This window comes from Boleophthalmus pectinirostris, unplaced genomic scaffold (assembly GCF_026225935.1).
Source record: "Boleophthalmus pectinirostris isolate CB_2022bp ecotype Guang Dong unplaced genomic scaffold, ASM2622593v1 HiC_scaffold_2, whole genome shotgun sequence".
Lineage (NCBI taxonomy): Eukaryota > Metazoa > Chordata > Actinopteri > Gobiiformes > Gobiidae > Boleophthalmus > Boleophthalmus pectinirostris.
In genome coordinates, this window is record NW_026571152.1 from 4,546,015 (window position 1) to 4,562,846 (window position 16,832).

Below are 16,832 nucleotides of genomic sequence, written 5' to 3' on the forward strand. Positions count from 1 at the left end.
GGTTCTGTTTGCCACACACAAAAAAAAGATAATTACACCTATAATACCTACGCCTTCATTAGCCTTAATAAAGCATGAAAAAAAAAAAAAAATCATAATGAAGAAATAGCTATCAGTATTTTATGAAGAATCATTCAGGCTTAGTCATTACTTAATCAAGGGGTTAGGACTTAGGCTATTAGGAATAACTGAGTTACTAGGGCTGGATATTATTAAGAAGTTGCCGATACGATACATCCTCGATACACAGGCCACGATACGATACATATCTCGATACACTGCACTTTCGATTCAATATGATATATTTCAAATCGATTCAATACGGTTCAATAAAAAATAAAGGCTAAATCGTGACTGTGACACTAAGAGTCTTTGTTAAACCACTTTTTGTGCAAAGTTCATATAAACATTTTAATCATCAAAACAGTAAAAATATCAAATGTGTTGAATGAATGAGTTTCCTTTCACTCCACAAGCAACAAAACTGTAGCTCTGTAACAAAATAATTTAGTAAAACACACCTAAAAATACTCTTGGTGATATATCGATACAGTAACCCATGATATCGATACTGTATCATCACATTAAACGATACAATATATCAATATTCCGATATTTTTGCACACCCCTATGAGTTACTATGCCTAAATCATTCATACTATTTGTTTATTATGAATTAAGTCTTTCTTTATGCTAAAATAAGCCTAATTGGTGTAGCAAAGTGTTACGAAAAAGACTGATTATGAAGGAGCAGTGTTTTATGATAAAATACAATAAGCTGACTTACCTTTGGACTTGCTGTCTGAGCCTGGGCGATTGAGAGACACTGGGGTCTGTGATGTATGTACGTTTTCTGTCGGCTGCTGGCAGGGGTGGGAGGATGCTGGAGCGGACGGGGGCAGAACCTTCATTTTTCTTGGAGAGCAGTCGCATTTGGCGTGCCTTCTCCCCAAATTGCTCCATCCTTTCCCTCTCTTTGGCTATGGCCTCAGCCTGAGCCTGTGCTTGTTGTGAAGGACGCACACTGTCCCATCCCGGAACATACATCTTTTTCAGAATCTCCTCATGACTTATGCCCTGCTTCATGCCAGGCTTCAGGTTCTTGCCAGGAAAAGACATGGTTTCTGTCCTTTGAATATAACCTGCATGAAGACAGATGGATGCATTTTGTCCTCTCAAAAATCTTAACTATAAAAACATTTTATTTGAATATTGCTTTGTTTTTACAGGAGCTTGGCCAATTGGCTCCTTTAATTGAAAAAAAGAGAAATGAGTGCATCAGTGGGTCAAGACAGTAATCATGAATAATCTACAGGTGTTCAGCTAAGATGTGGCCAAAAGATATTTAAAAATATAGATTAGAACTGACTTGCCAGAGTTACCAAAAAGCTGTGTTGGGGAGTAACAGATTACATGTACCGGAGTTACGTAATCAGAGTACAAATTATGAGTAACTGTATTCAGTTACAGTTACTGTTTCAGTGAGTGGTAATTGGATTACAGCTACTTTGTTGAAATAAATGGATTACAGGGCGATATTTTCCTGATTTCACATTTTGGGCTAAACCAGGACTAAACTAGAACTAAAACCAGGATTAAACCAGGACTAAAACCAGGACTAAAACCAGGACTAAACCAGGTCTAAACCAGGACTAAACCAGGTCTAAACCAGGTCTAAACCAGGTCTAAACCAGGTCTAAACAATATGACACTAACAGTAGTGTGAACATAATTTCAGGCAGCAGTGATCTCATATAAAATCATTTCTCTATCAATAATATTTTTAATATGTTTAAATAAAGACTGGGCTTTTTATTTTCTTTTATCAGATAAAACAAAACATCTTATGTTCAGATCCTCGTCTTTGTTTCTCTACAGTAAAACAAAAGTGTGTTCATGGAGACTTGGGCTCAACAGACAATTTGAAGAGAAAAAACAAGAATTTTCAGGATGTGGTTGGTACATTCATGTCGTTTTAAAATCCATGACAATATCAAGTAATCCAAAGTATTCAGATTACATTACTCACTTTAAGTAATTTAATGGATTACGTTACAAACTACATTTTGGGGGATGTAATCTGTAATCTGTAGGGGAATACATTTTAAAAGTCACTTTCCCAACACTGACAAAAAGTCATCAGTGAGCAGTCATCTGTGGTCTGAGGCACTGTGAATAAAAATTTGCTGTAATAAAGGATGCTAATTGTTCTTACCACAGAGCAGAGATGGGACCAAGTCATTGCTCAAGTAAGTCTCAAGTCTTTGACATGAAGTCAAATTCAAGTCCCAAGTCAAATACAGGTAAGTCCAAGTCGAGTCTCAAGTCTTAGTTGGCCCTCGCCACTAACAAAGTTAGGGGCGAGGGGTATTGTTTTTCGCCGGTTTCTTACGTTTGTTTATTGGCCCTTGCCACTAACAAAGTTAGGGGCGAGGGGTATTGTTCTTCGTCAGTTTCTTATTTTTATTTTTCCCCACATTGAATCGCATTTTTGACCCCCTGAACATGGACGAAAAGTCCCCAAACCGGGGTCCAGATCGATCGGACTCTATAGCGCCCCCTAGCATAGACATGAAACGTCAACATTATCGGATTTGGACCAAATTCGGAAATAAAATTTTCCCCATGATTACAAGCAAAAAAGGCTATTACGGACATGATGCATTTTTCACGGTTTGCCAGTAGGGGCGCAAAGAATCCCCCAAAAAATATTTTTAAAATTATTACAGGGACATGCTTAGTTCGATTGTGCTGAAATTTGAATCACTAATGCGGGATATTGGTCTGAATATAATAAACTATAAAACATATGAAAAGTCAACAGTATAGCGCCCCCTACCTTAGACATGAAATGTCAATATAATCGGACTTGGACCAAAGTCGGGGAATAAATTCTTTGCAACATTATAAGCAAAAATGTCTATTACAGTCATGGTGTATTTTTCACGGTTGGCCAGCAGGGGCACAGAGAATCCCCCAAAAAATATTGTAAAAATTATTATATGCACATGTTTTGTCCGATTGTGATGACATTTCTATCAGTTATACACTGCATGACCCTTATTCCATTGATATGTCAAATACTGTTATCAGGGATACAGCGCCACCTATATGAATGCACACAATTTATTATTGTGTGACATAAAATTAGTTTTACATTCATTTGTAAAACTTTGCCAAAACATTCACTGACGTACTCCTCATCATAAAAGTCAGTAAGACCTATGCCCTAGTTTGACACTTTGGCCTCTAGAATAATTTCACTTCTGAGAAATTTAAAGGCACACTATGTAACTTTTCTGGTGGAGGATGTGTTTTCATGCACTTAGTCTTAGTGTGACAGTGCTCTTGACCATTAAAGTCACGTGACCTGTGGCTTAGTGTCTACAGTTTGTCTCTAGAATCATTCACTTTATCCAATTTTAAAGGTACACTATGTCATTTTTCTGGTGGACGAGCTGTTGGCCTCGGGAGCTGTCGGGAAGAGAGAGCGGTGTGTCGGGGCGGTCGCGAGTCCCCGGCATTCGCCGGGGGGGGCGGTGCGTGGCCCTCGCCCCGCGCGGCTTTAATTCATTTTATTTTTAGTCAAGTCTAAAGTCCTAAAAATAGTGAGTCAAGTCTGAATTCGAGTCCAAGTCATGACTTGCAAGTCCTCACCTGTGCCGCAAGAGTTCCCCAGATCTCTATCGGTCTACGTGACGGCATCACGCATCTTTTTTGTAACACTGGCAAGACAAACGTAACCTGCCTTTAATTATCCATTAATTATTAGCCTGCTAATCAGTTTAGTGCAGGATGCAAGAATGTAGCTCAAAGCGAACCTTACTGTGCGAGGGAACTTCAGTCTGCCCCGCCCCAACTTTAAATAGGCCGAGTTAGTGGCCTGACATGAAAAGGACGATGTAAGTGTGTGGTTAGGACTGGATGGGCCAAGGGTTAAAAACAGGACCAGGATCCTGCTTCAAACGCATCATTTATCTCATAATTTAATTATAAACCGCTGCATTTATAAATCATTGCGTCTTCAAAATGAAGTTTATCTATGTAAATAAGGGCGATACGACCGAACCACCGCAATGTTACACAGTCAACGGTTACACAAACTGGGTTACACAGTAAAAAGGTTCTCCGGACATTGACAGCACGTACTCATGCCACCCATGACAAACCTTTTCGCTACAAAGCACAGATGAAAGAAATAATCATTTACACGTCCTTCTTACCTTTCTAAAAAATAACTTTGATGTGTGTTGTTGCGCTGCGCTGTTCATTTCATTGCCCTGAACGCCGTGTAGTAAAGTTGATGGTTTCCTAGCAACAAACTGGTTTCCCGGCGTGCAACGCAACTAAACAATGGCACGTTGGGCAGTGAACACGAATGGTGAAAAGGTATGACAAAACCATGAACAAAGATGTAAGGTTTAATGTTATCATAAAAAGGTAGGACATAAAAATATATATATACAATTTAATTGTGTGTGTATATATACATATATATATATATATATATATATATATATATATATATATATATATATAATATATATATGTTTTAAAAAATATAAAAGAATAACTCAATTCACAATTTCATTACAAATATGTATTCTGTAAACATTAGACTATCACCTATCATCTCCCAAATGTAACATACACATACAAATACAATTAGTATTACACAAAAAAAAAAAAAAAAAAAAAAAAAGCTATTTGAGGTGGAGTTGCCATATCATCATATCGTCTCTGTGTCGCCCATGGGTCTTTTCCTCTGTCGTGATGCAATCATATTCAGCTGGAGGCAGGAAAAAAAACAGAATATGTGATGAGACTGTTTTGCACTCCTAAATAAACTCGATGTCAAATTAGGTTAAGGATAATCCCATGCTACTTCCAAGGCTACAGACCAAATGTATTACCTGATGTGTAGCTGTAGTTTCTTTTTGTTTAGCCTGTGTGAGGCGTAGCTGAAGACAGCTGGACTTCTCCTGATACTCTGCTAGCTGTCGTTCATACTGCAATCCATTACATAGTAAGAATATACCTGCATACAGACAGTATGGTTTGATTTCAAACTGACCTCTGCAATAGTGGCACAATCAGATTCAAGCTGCAATTCAAGCTCATGTGAACGCTGCTTCTGACAATTCAACTGTGACCTTGAAAAACAAAATACTATGGATTACATATTTACTTGAATCACATTGAAAGTGTAACTTTATGTTGTTTCTTTACTTGTGGCTCATTATTTTAGTCTCAAAGTCCTGGATCAGCTTTTTGGCCTCTTCTTTCCAGCGCGGAGTAGTTTTTTGCTGTGCTGTGAGAAGCTGGGTTTATTTATTTATTTCTTTATTTATTTGATTGGGACAGAGCATGTTAATGAACAAACATGACAACATGAATGTAAACACACCGGATTGTAGCCTAAGGCTAATTTCCATCCGTTGTCCCAAGGGCTGGGGTCACAGGGGGCCAGACACTAAAAAATTGCACACTCCACTCATTATATAGTTCCATTCATTGCACAGTTCCCATTCATTGCACATAGAAAAACAATTAAAATCACAGTGCAGTTATACATGTGTACATGTTTGATTTGACCATAACCAAGTTTGTTTGAGCTTTAAAAGAGCTGTATGTGGGGCTTTCTTTCAGGGTCAGTGGAAGACTGTTCCTCAGATTTCCACCTTGTACAGATAACACATTCTGACCAAAGGTGGTCCGTCTCTGGGGTATGACCAAGTCACCCCTGGTGGTGGCTCGCGTGGTTCTTATTGAAATGTCTTTACGTTTAATGTAATTATATATAAATTGTTAGAAATCATTTGAAGTAATTACAGCTTCTCATTTCAAACTGATGGTAATAACCATTACCCGTTGCTCGACTTTCTTTTGATCAATCAAGTTTGATTTTCTTAAATCATCCATGTCTTTGCGGAGTTGAGTGTTTTCCTGATGCAGCTTAAGGCACTCCTCACTGATGCTTACGCACTCCTCCCTGGCTGTAGTCAAAGTGTTCTGCAGACGTCGTACTTCCTCTTGGCACCGGGACAGCTCTTCACTGTAGCTGTAGAATGGTAAACACATGAAAAGGGAAGGGTGAGCTGGGCAGATGGAGAGGAGATGACATGATGTTTCCATGCTAACATCATTAATAGTAGCAGATGGAAGTGTGCTGGCACCACTCCTGCTGTCACCTTACTGTTCCAAGAGGAGTGAGAACTGAAACTGGGATAGGCCACTTACTCCATTTCCATCTTCTTCAGTTTGCTCAGAGTGCTTTGTAGAGTGAGATTAATGTCTTCTCTCCTCCTCTCAGCCTCCAGACACCTGTGGTGAAGAGCCTCTATCTTTCTGAACTCTGGCTCTGCACGTCCCTCTTTATACACCTAAAATACAGAAATTATAGCAAAATGACTTCATTTTTAAAAATAATTATTATTATTACTGTTCTTGCTGTAAACTACCTTCTCCAGTTCCTCCTCTACAGCCTTTGTGACCTTTCAATTTGTGATTGTTTATCTGCACATTCCTGAAATGACAAAGGAAAAATGTAAGGAAGCCAATTTTGCTTTGACAAAACACTTCATCTTAAGAGACTCCTACTAGCTGTAATGCAGACAGCTCCTCTGTCATCCTGAGAATTTGATCACTGTACTGTTTCCGAACATTTTCGACCTGTTGATAAAAACAAAACAAAACATAGCTTTGAAACTAAATTTTCTCTTGTAATATTTTTGTAATGGGAAGTGGGAGCCCACCTCTTTTCTAGTACGGACTGCTGCATCCTGGATCAACTGCTTTATAGTCTCCTTTGTCTTTTCCAGTTCCTCTGTTTTCTGTTTTTGTCTTAACAGGGCTTTGAGGGAAAAAGAAGCAGAAGTACACTGTCAGAAAATGTGAACCAAAATAACAGACATATTTGCCCAGATGCTCTGTTCTTAACAGAACGATGTACCTGCTCTTTTTGCAGTGCAGCCTCCTCCACTGTCTGTATGCTTTCTCAGACCTTGGTAAGAGCTGCATATTTCTCTTCCTCTAAAGTGGTGCAACGGGCCTGGAGCTCCCCAACCTTTTTTTTTCAAAAACACTTTGCTCTCTGTGAACACTTTCTGCTTCCTGTGTTGCAGCATTTAATCTAGTAAGAGTAAAAAAGACTAGCATCACAGTGAAAATATTGTAATACTAAACATGCACTTTTAAAAAAATCTATGGACTTGTGTGACCTTGAAAGGAAAAATACCGTAATATGGATATTACGGTATTTTCTGATCTATGTTATATTGTTGTTTTTCTTATTAAAAACATAAGTGGAGTTGCACTTTGTTTCATTCACATGTTTAACACACAATCTCTGTATATTAAGACTGAGTGCTTTCAAACAGAAAACACTGTTCCACCTTGTGATGTCATGTGATAATACAGGAAGTGCTCCACTGTGTTCCATTCCATACACCTTCACTAGAATCATTTGGATGACTTCAGCCCTGAAATTGCCAATCTCTACTCACTCTACTCGAAAATTATTACTATGTGACATCACAGGGTTGAACAGACCATTTTGAGCTTTGGAGATGTAGACTTAATAAAGGATTACTCAAACATGTGTGAATGAAACAAAACAAAATTCTGGGTATGTTACTGAGCTTTCAAACATGACTTAAAGCTCACAAGATTCAACTTTGTGTAGAATAGATCTTGTAATAGACTGAATAAATGAATACTGTAATGCACAATGCCTGTTAACTGTGAAACATCCTCTCACCTGGACTCTAGTTGGCCCAAGGTGGACTGAAGCTGCTGCAGTCTTCTGTCAGCTGCATTCTCACGCACCTGAGCCTCGGCTGCATCTTCTTCCTGAGCACATGCGGAGTACCTTGGTCTACTCCATTTTATTTAATGATTCCACTTTTTCCAATTTGACTACTCACCCGTTTTTGCATCTGTTCCTGGAGATTTTGCAATAATTTGGTCAACTCATTTACTTTGGCTGTGGCTGTCTGCAATTCAGCCTTAGACTGCCTGCAACTAGACAGCAACATGGTTTATATATTTACCATGTCATACGTTTCGTTTCCACCAAATTGTAAAATTATAATTACCTGTTGTAACTCTGTAGCTCCTCCATCTCGGTTGTCTGCTCAGTTAAAGTCTTCAGAAACTGCTGGTTGGTCTGTGTGTGGCAAGAAAGACAGGAGTTCCATTTGTGGGGCATATCTTCTAACCAAGATATTAGCTTATTTAAGCTATGTTTCCACTATATAACTTCTGGTAAGCCCTTCTGTCTGTCCACCAACCACAGTCTCAAATATACCAAAGTCTGAGGGAAAGCCCAAGGCCAACTCATACATTAAATATTCATCAGAGGGCTACAGTATTACTCTCCATTGTTGCTGAAGTGTAGGATGCAGCTAACATGTCACTGTGTATGTATGTGCGTGCCCTTTGAAAAAACTAAGGAGTAGATTACCAGGAGCAAACAAATTATGACAAGGCCAGGGTAGATAATACAGAGATACAAAGTTACAGAAGATATTGTTCACTTTCATTAGTCAGACAATTTGATCACACAATTAAAATAGAAGATAATAATGTAACTACCTTTTAATCAACCAACACTTACCATTTCCAGCTTCTGATTGTCCAGTAGGAGCTTTTGTGTTTGTTGCTGTAACTGGACAAGCTGATCCTATTAAGAAAAGAATAACATAGATCAAATTTAACTGCTTATACTTAAACCAAGACTCTTAAAATCTAAAGCTTAGTTGGCTTCTGAAATGGCATTTTAATGGCAATGGCTCCATCTAGTGGTATGTGGGACACAATAATTACTGAACTGCGAGCTGCTTCTTTTGGGCATCATGCATCTGTGTGTGTCAGAAACAGACTTCTGATGGATCTGCTGAAGACGATCTAGCTCCTGAGAGGTTGTCTGCCACAACTCCATGGCCTGCCCTCGCTCCTAATTATTAAAATATATTAATTATTAAAATATATGAATATATGAATAGGTGACGTGAAGGATTATAAATTCTAATAAAAACCTGTTCAGACAACTGTATCTGCTCCTGGAGGTTTTTGATGATGGTTTTCTCCTCCACTGTACTGCTCTCTGCTGCTGAGGACACTGGGATGGCATGTAACTGCCTCTCCACTGACTCTCTGACCTCAGTGTGCAGCCTGAAAACAGTGAGAGTTCAAAAGGACATTTTTAAATATAGTATAAATATAGCCTGCCTCACTAATGCAGTCATTCCCTTTTTGGCAGGTGATTTTAATTAACACATAGTCAAGTGGAAGGTCACTAACAAATGAACATGATCTTTGTCAAGACTAAAAGACCACCATATTTCCTGATGAATATTAATACTCTACACCATATAATATCTATTGAATACATTTTGTTCATTCCTCGTAGTAGGCTACAAAATTCAAAAGGAAGCCTTGATTTTACAAATCAATGCCTGGCTAATGGGATTAGTGGCATGATCATATCTTGACTGCCTTGACAACTTGAAGTTTGAAGTTTATTTGGTAAAGGGCTGATATAAGCATACCTTTTGTCCTCCTTGACAACTCTGTCCAACTTGACTTTTATGTCTGCCATTTGTACCTGTATATGTGACAGAAAAAATAATGGATGTTGTGACAGTTAAATTGTTAAAGTTAAATACACTAAGTGTACCTGGTATTTCTGTAGCTGTTCCATCATTTCCTCTATGTGACTGTCATATTCATCGATCAAGGGAGCCATTATACTGTAATATTTTAAATTGTATGAGGAGTGCATTCAACAGCAACAAAATAAAATCTGTGTTTTTTTTGTGGAATAATTAAGAATCTTAGTTACTTGTCAATTCTATCTTTCATATTAAAAATATAGGTAACAACACAATTGCAGGGTAAATGCAATACCCAACTACTACAAAGCTTCTTTTTTTTTTTTTTTTTTTTTTATCTCAACCTGTCCATGTGATAATGTGCAGTAATTTGAAGACCTGAATTCAGTGCTGTATAACCAGTCAATAAGAAAATGAAGAATGGTGGAAACTAGAAGTATTGGGTCCATGAAGATATTCATAAATTGCTCCATCAACATATGCAGAGTGATTATTAAAGGGCCCATATTACCCTATTTTCTGATCTGTGTTATAATGTTGTTACATACCAGAAGTTTTTATTCACCCATGTTTAACACACAAAGCCTGCATATTTAGGCTGAGTTCTTCTCTCAACTGGAAAACATTATGTTCCACCTTGTGATGTCATGTGGTATAGAGGAAGTGCTCCATTATCATTTCAATTTCAGTCCTGGAATTGCCAATTTCTACTGAGCAGAGCATTTTGAGCTTTGGAGATATAGACAAACACTAAAGGATAACTCAAACATATATGAATGAAACAAAAGACAACTCCAGATATGTTTTTGATGAGCTAAGAACATTCTAACATGGCTTAAAACTTGCAATAGTCAATTTATGGGACCTTTAAAAAAAAAATTTAGTTTTAGTTTTCTTGCAAATTTCCACATTTCTGCTAGGCTAATGCGTCTTGCTAATGTGAAAAACTAACATAACCTTGACTGATGCATTGTATTGAAGCACTTACCACTGATTGGAACTCAAATGCATAACTGACATCCATCCATACCTGTAATTTTGAGCATTTTGAAACCATTTCAATGTTTCAGCCCAATAAATTCTCCCAAATCTTACCAAAAGTAACAGTCTCTAAAGAGTTTATGTGTATGAATAGCCACTGCCATGGTGGAGACAAGCAACCTCTTATTAACAGCCAAGAGAAGGGTCAAATCAATGGTTTGAAAGTCAGTGGATGATCACAGCACAGCCATCTATCTTCACTGACCCAATTTATTCCATTCTTCAGCACTTCGGCAAATCATTCAACGCAATCAGGCCATTTCTTAGAGCAGCCGGGCTTAAACAGCTCCTTGTTTGGAGGGAATCATTAACCTCCACACAAGCACAGAGCCTCGCTGACCAATTAGCACAGAATACAAATATGAAGGTGGTAGTTATGATTCATACTGTGGATTGGGCATTTGATGTAATTTTTCAACTCTAGATAAACACTTTAGAATATATATATATATTTTTTCATTTAACTTGTTTTTCTCAGGTGTTATAGGCCTGTTACAGTGTCTTCACAGCAGGTTGCAAGGCACACTTTCTCCCCCGTGTAATTGGAGAAGCACTGAAACTTGAAAATGTTTTGCTGAAGGACACAACAACAATATGCATTGGGTCAAAATGAAAATCAACTAAAATCCTGTTATTTTAAATACTATAACAGGACTTAATAATAAAAGCAATTATTTTCAAATGAAATGATCTATACTAAATGTATATCAAAGTAAGTCTCAACTGTGCACCTGACATTACACAATATATGCCTTAATGTTATGGACGATAAGATTAAGGTATAGCCTACTTTATTGCAATTGGGGCACCAACCCAGTATAAGTGTCTGGGCATGATTATTAACTCTGTTTAAAACTTTAATGTCAACTGCAAGACAGTGTACAAGAAGGGACACCAGTGCCTGCACTGCCTCAGGAAACTTGCTGCTTTTAATGTGGAGAAGACTTTAATGTCATTGTTTAACTCTGTTTTTAATGAATCAATTTCAGCCTTCTGTTTGACGTTCTGGTTTGAAAGAACAAAAATGCAATTTCGCAGATTGTGAAATGGGTGGGCAAGCTGATCAGACAGCCACAGCGTGGTATGGAGTCTTTATACAACAGCCAGCTGCAGAGACTAAGCTCCAGTATTATGCGGGACCAGAGCCACCCCCTGAACTGTCTGTTTCAGTACCTGCCGGGTCAAAGACCGGCTGTGCCAAAATGCAGGACCAAAAGATTCAGAGACTGTTTCATCCTGGCAGCCATTATATTTTTGAAACCTAAATATACTATGAAATAGCCTTGGAATCCAAATGCAGTGCGTGCCAGCCAGCTGAGGTTGAGGTCAAACCATGACTGGTTACACAAGGTCACTTGGCACAACTAATAGTTTTATCCATTTTGAGTGTGTTGTGGGGTCCTAATGTAACACCTGGAATTTACAGGTAGCTTTAATAACAAAGCAAGCCAGTCAGTGTGTGGGTCTAACAGCCATACGGCAGCTTTTATTTACAAAAATATTGTAACCGTGTGATTAGACTGTGTTGCGTCCATGAGTGCGTCCACCTGTGCGTCGCTGCGCGTGGCTCCTGGCGTCACTGATTGCGCGATTAGAAAAGGCTGCGCACGCTGTGGTGTGGCAGTCGGGGCTTTCGGTGGCTTTTGAAGGCAGCGCGTGTAAGTACTGGAGTTGTTGTTTTAATATTTCTTATAGAATGTGCTTTAATGCGATATGTCTGACTGCATTTTAAAGGTTATCTGGAGTAGGCGGTGGTGCCGGCGGCCGCTCGTAGCGCGCTCCGAGCCCCATGTAGAGTGCCCCCCTCCCCTTCTAAATTTGTGGTAAATGCTCTTTTGTTGTATATCTGGAGTGGTGGTCGCTACTTGAACCTAATTTATTTTTCCCTGTCTAACAGATTGCCACTGCTGCATTATTCTTGCTCTTTATTCTTTATCTTATCCTTAGTGTTGGTTTTAATTGAATTTTACTAACAGTAGCCGAGGTCTTGGAGGAAAGTGCAATATTTGGTCAGGGGGTCAGTGCAATGCAAGGTTAGGTCTCAGGGTTGGCACAAGTCACTTTCGCCCAAATAGGCCTCCTTAGCACGAGCACTTTCACCAGCTTTAATTTTATGCCCTTTATTGTAACGAAGTCTACCTTAGATACCTTGGCACACGCATTTTAAATATGATTACATTTATGATAATTGAGGGGTGTATCAAGAAGGGAACCAGAAAAATGAAATATTTCTTTTAAATGTTTAGATTAAATAAAGATGTGTAACTTTTATAACACATTGCCCTTGTCCTTTTTTATGCCAGAAGGGATTCTGTGAATAAATAAGGGTTCTCGGTCCACAACATTACAATATTAAAGGTGCTTTTAACAGGTGAGGATACTACTGCAGGGGTGCGGCTCCATACTAAAGCTTGGGTGAAGGAGACATGCTATAAAGTGAGAAAACGAACAAGATTAATACAAAGAAAACCATTACCACAACTGAAAACACCCAATTACAAGTGCCACCATCACCAATAACTATAAATAAGGTCACCCTCTAAGTGAGCCCCCTTCACACCCAGCGACCTCCAGCCCACACCCACTGCAGAGCTGGAACAAATCAACAATCAACTCAAACTAAAACTCAAAAACGGCAACCAGCACTGAGCCTGTAACACAGTGCAGTTAATAAAATACATCAATTAAAAGTAAACAATAAAATAAAAGTTAAAAGCATACCTCTCTGATCTGGACTGTTAAAACCCTTAAATTAATATTTACAAAAGTTACAAATTTGTTTTCTAACAAGATTAAAATGTACAAACATTACATTTGTTTGGCTCACCAGAAATAGCCGTGTGTCAGGCCTGCTCAGGAAGAGGAAGTCTCCTGGTTCCCCTCTGACCTTTGTGGTCTCTGCCATGTGACACAGGTGTCACATGGCAGAGACCACATGATCAGCTACCTTGCCACAATTACCCCTGGGATTTAAATCGATGTCCCGTCGATTAACATTTTAAAGCCATGGTCTATGAAATGTCACCTGAGGAGCACCTGCATTTTCAGTACATAACTGCTGCATAACAGAGCTTGGTAAGCGGTGTGGGTTACGATGTTGGCCTGCTGTAGTTCGTTGGGACCGACGTAGCCCTGCAGCTGGAGGGGTCACTGCACGCACTACAGGTGCAGAGGGCGGAGGAGGTGGTCCAATATGTGCCAGCCTGTCCTGATCAGGAGCTTGTTCCACTAATAACACAAACGGAATTTCAGGAACATCATCCAGTTCAGGTAACATTGGTGATCCTGAATGTCATTGTAATGTCAGTTTTGTTTCCTTGTATTTCAGTTCTGTGAATTTTTCTAGGTTTTCCTTGTCCATCTGCCATAGCCACAGTGTAAATAGGTCCATCATCTTGTGGGCAGTGGAGCACTTTGTACAGCACAGGTGACCAGTAGTCCTGTATTTTGTGCTGGCCTTTATGGCTATGGTCTCGACAGTACACCAGCTGCCCTGGCTCTGAACAGTTCGGTTTTACCTTAGAATCATGATGCCTTGCTCATCTTTCAGCAGCAAGTTGCAGTTTGTTTCTTGTATCCTCGTAAATGTGATTTAGAGCATCTCGATGACTGGAGGTCCAGTCCTCGGTGCACTCGTCCATTGTGCCGAGTAGACAGTCAGCTGGAAGCCTTGGTTCCTGTCCAAACATGAGTAAATGTGGAGAATACCCAGTTGAGTGATGCTTTGTTGTATTATAAGCAAACACTACTTGTGACAAATGTTTAGGCCACTGCTTTTTATGAGCTTGAGGTAGAGTGCGAAGCAAATCATGCAAAGTTCTATTAATTCTATTGATGAAACATCTAAGACAGTAAAGTCTATGGCCAAGATGTCATTAGGCTTGTTAGCCATTAAATTACCCATAAAGCTACGTGGATGCAAGTTCGCATGTTTTGCCAGTATACAGCGCTCACAGTCTCTGCAGTAGGCCTGAACAGTTTTATTCATACCTGGCCAATAGCACCATTTTCTGATGAGACCTAGAGTTCGGTCTACTTCCTGATGGCCATGTTGGTCATGAGAGGACTGGAGTACTGCCTGCTGCAGGCATTGTGGAAGCACCAGCTGATGTCTCAATGGCCCTCCTTCCGGTGGTGAGACTTGCCTATATATATTATATATATATTTCCACAATTCTGTCCCATTGCCTCACCAATTTCAGGACCACTTGAGACATTATAGCCCTTTCATCGGAGTCTGGTCTTTGGGACCGGGGCTTTTTTTGTTGTTGTTTTTTTCTGTTTTTGTTGTCATCCTGAAAAGCACACCTAAGGCCTTCGGGAAGAACGGTTGTGGGTGCTATGGCCTCCATCTGTTCTGAGGTCACATTTTGTCTTGACAGTCCATCTGCATTGCCATTAGACCGTCCTGGTTTGTATTTAATATCCAAATCAAAGCATGTTAGTTCTGAAGCCCATCTCTGTTCTACTGCTCCTAATTTAGTTTGAAGGTGACTGAGTCGATTGTTATCTGTATAAACAACACATTTGTGACCCAGTAGGAATTCACGGAATTTTTCTGTAACTGCCCATTTAAGTGCTAAAAATTCCAATTTTATTGAACTGTAATTTTGCATATTTTGCTCAGTTTTTCTCAGACCTCTGCTCGCAAAAGCAATAGGTCGAACTTTGCCTTTAAATTCTTGTGATAATACTGCTCCTAAACCATTATAGCTAGCATCTACATCTAAGATGAATGGCTTGTGAAAATCTGCATAAGCCAACACAGGAGCTGTAGTAAGTTTGGTTTTAAGTGTTTGGAATGGAAAGTGACTCAAAACCATCTCCAGTCTCTGTAGATGCTGTTCCAGAGATGTAGAAAAAATTATTACATCATCCAAGTACAATAACAAAGACTGAAAACTTTGGTCACCAAGTATCCTTTCCATAAGTCTTTGAAATGTACTTGGGGCATTGCACAAACCAAAAGCCATTTGATTAAATTCAAATAAGCCAAAGGACATGCAAAAGGCGGTTTTATGTTTGTCAGCTTCTGCCACAGGCACTTGGTTGTATCCACTTGCAAGATCTAATGTGGAGAACCATTTAGCCCCAGAGAGAGCGTCTAAAGACTCCTCTATCCGTGGCAGAGGATATGCATCTTTCCGAGTCTTTGCAACTGTCTGTAATCGACACATTCTGAGTGAACCATCTTTCGTTTGAACCAAAACCAGAGGGGCTGCATAAGGGCTACAGCTCTCTTGAATGATTTGTGCATCAAGTAGCTGTTTAATATGGGCTTTTACCAGTTCAAACTGAGAAGGTGGAATGCGTCGATAACGCTGTTTAGTAGGCACATCATCTATTAAGGGAATGTTATGTTCAATGCGAGAGGTACAGCCTAAATCAGCATCATTTTTTGAAAATACATTTGAATATTTTGTGAATAATTGCTTTACAGCAACCTGATCTGCAAGGGTCAATTTAGATAGATCCACAGAGTCCAAATCAGGAGAAGGCACATTAACAGTTGTTTGTGAACATGTTAGTTATTTGACCCTGACTATCAGTAGTTTTCCGTGAATTCTACAGAGGATGTATTACAGTCCACCAGTTCTACTGAATGCAACATGCCTATTATTACACGTGGGTGAAGATAGACTGCCTCTGTGCTCACATTAGACACAGGAACATAGGCTAACCCCTTTTCACAAGACACTAGTGATTTTGAGACTAGAATGCCAGCCGGAAGATGGTTAGTGCTGTGGTCTGGTTCTAACAAAAGTGTCTGTGCAGGGTGTGTTTTACCTTTGGGACTGGTGGCTGGAACCATGACTGTTGTGCCTGCGGGTATCAGAAGTGGACCTGATGCTTGCACCCGCTGACCAGCAACACCATTGTCTCTAGTTTCCATCAGGTGACACTGTTGCAGGGCTTCTCACCAGCCTGGTGCTGCCTCTGTCACCTCAGGGAGGGAAAACATGGCCGAACCATATTCTTGGTAAATGCTATTGTAGAGCTGTAGAATGACATTCATTCCTAACAGTCCTGGGATGTGCTGCTTTTGCTGTGCAAATGAACTAAGACCTTGGGGGTCTTTAACAATTAGCACTCCACATGCTGGTAATGTCCTTCCCAGAACAGAGATATCAACTTCTACATATCCATGATAAGGAATGGATAGGCCATTTGCAGCAG

The 16,832-nt window shown here is 39.5% G+C and overlaps 1 pseudogene; it reads right to left on the bottom strand.

Annotated features, from left to right (window-relative positions):
• Positions 1 to 4,729: 4,729 nt before the first annotated feature.
• LOC110165289 (sodium channel and clathrin linker 1-like) lies at positions 4,730 to 9,796 on the bottom strand (annotated as a pseudogene).
• Positions 9,797 to 16,832: the final 7,036 nt, after the last annotated feature.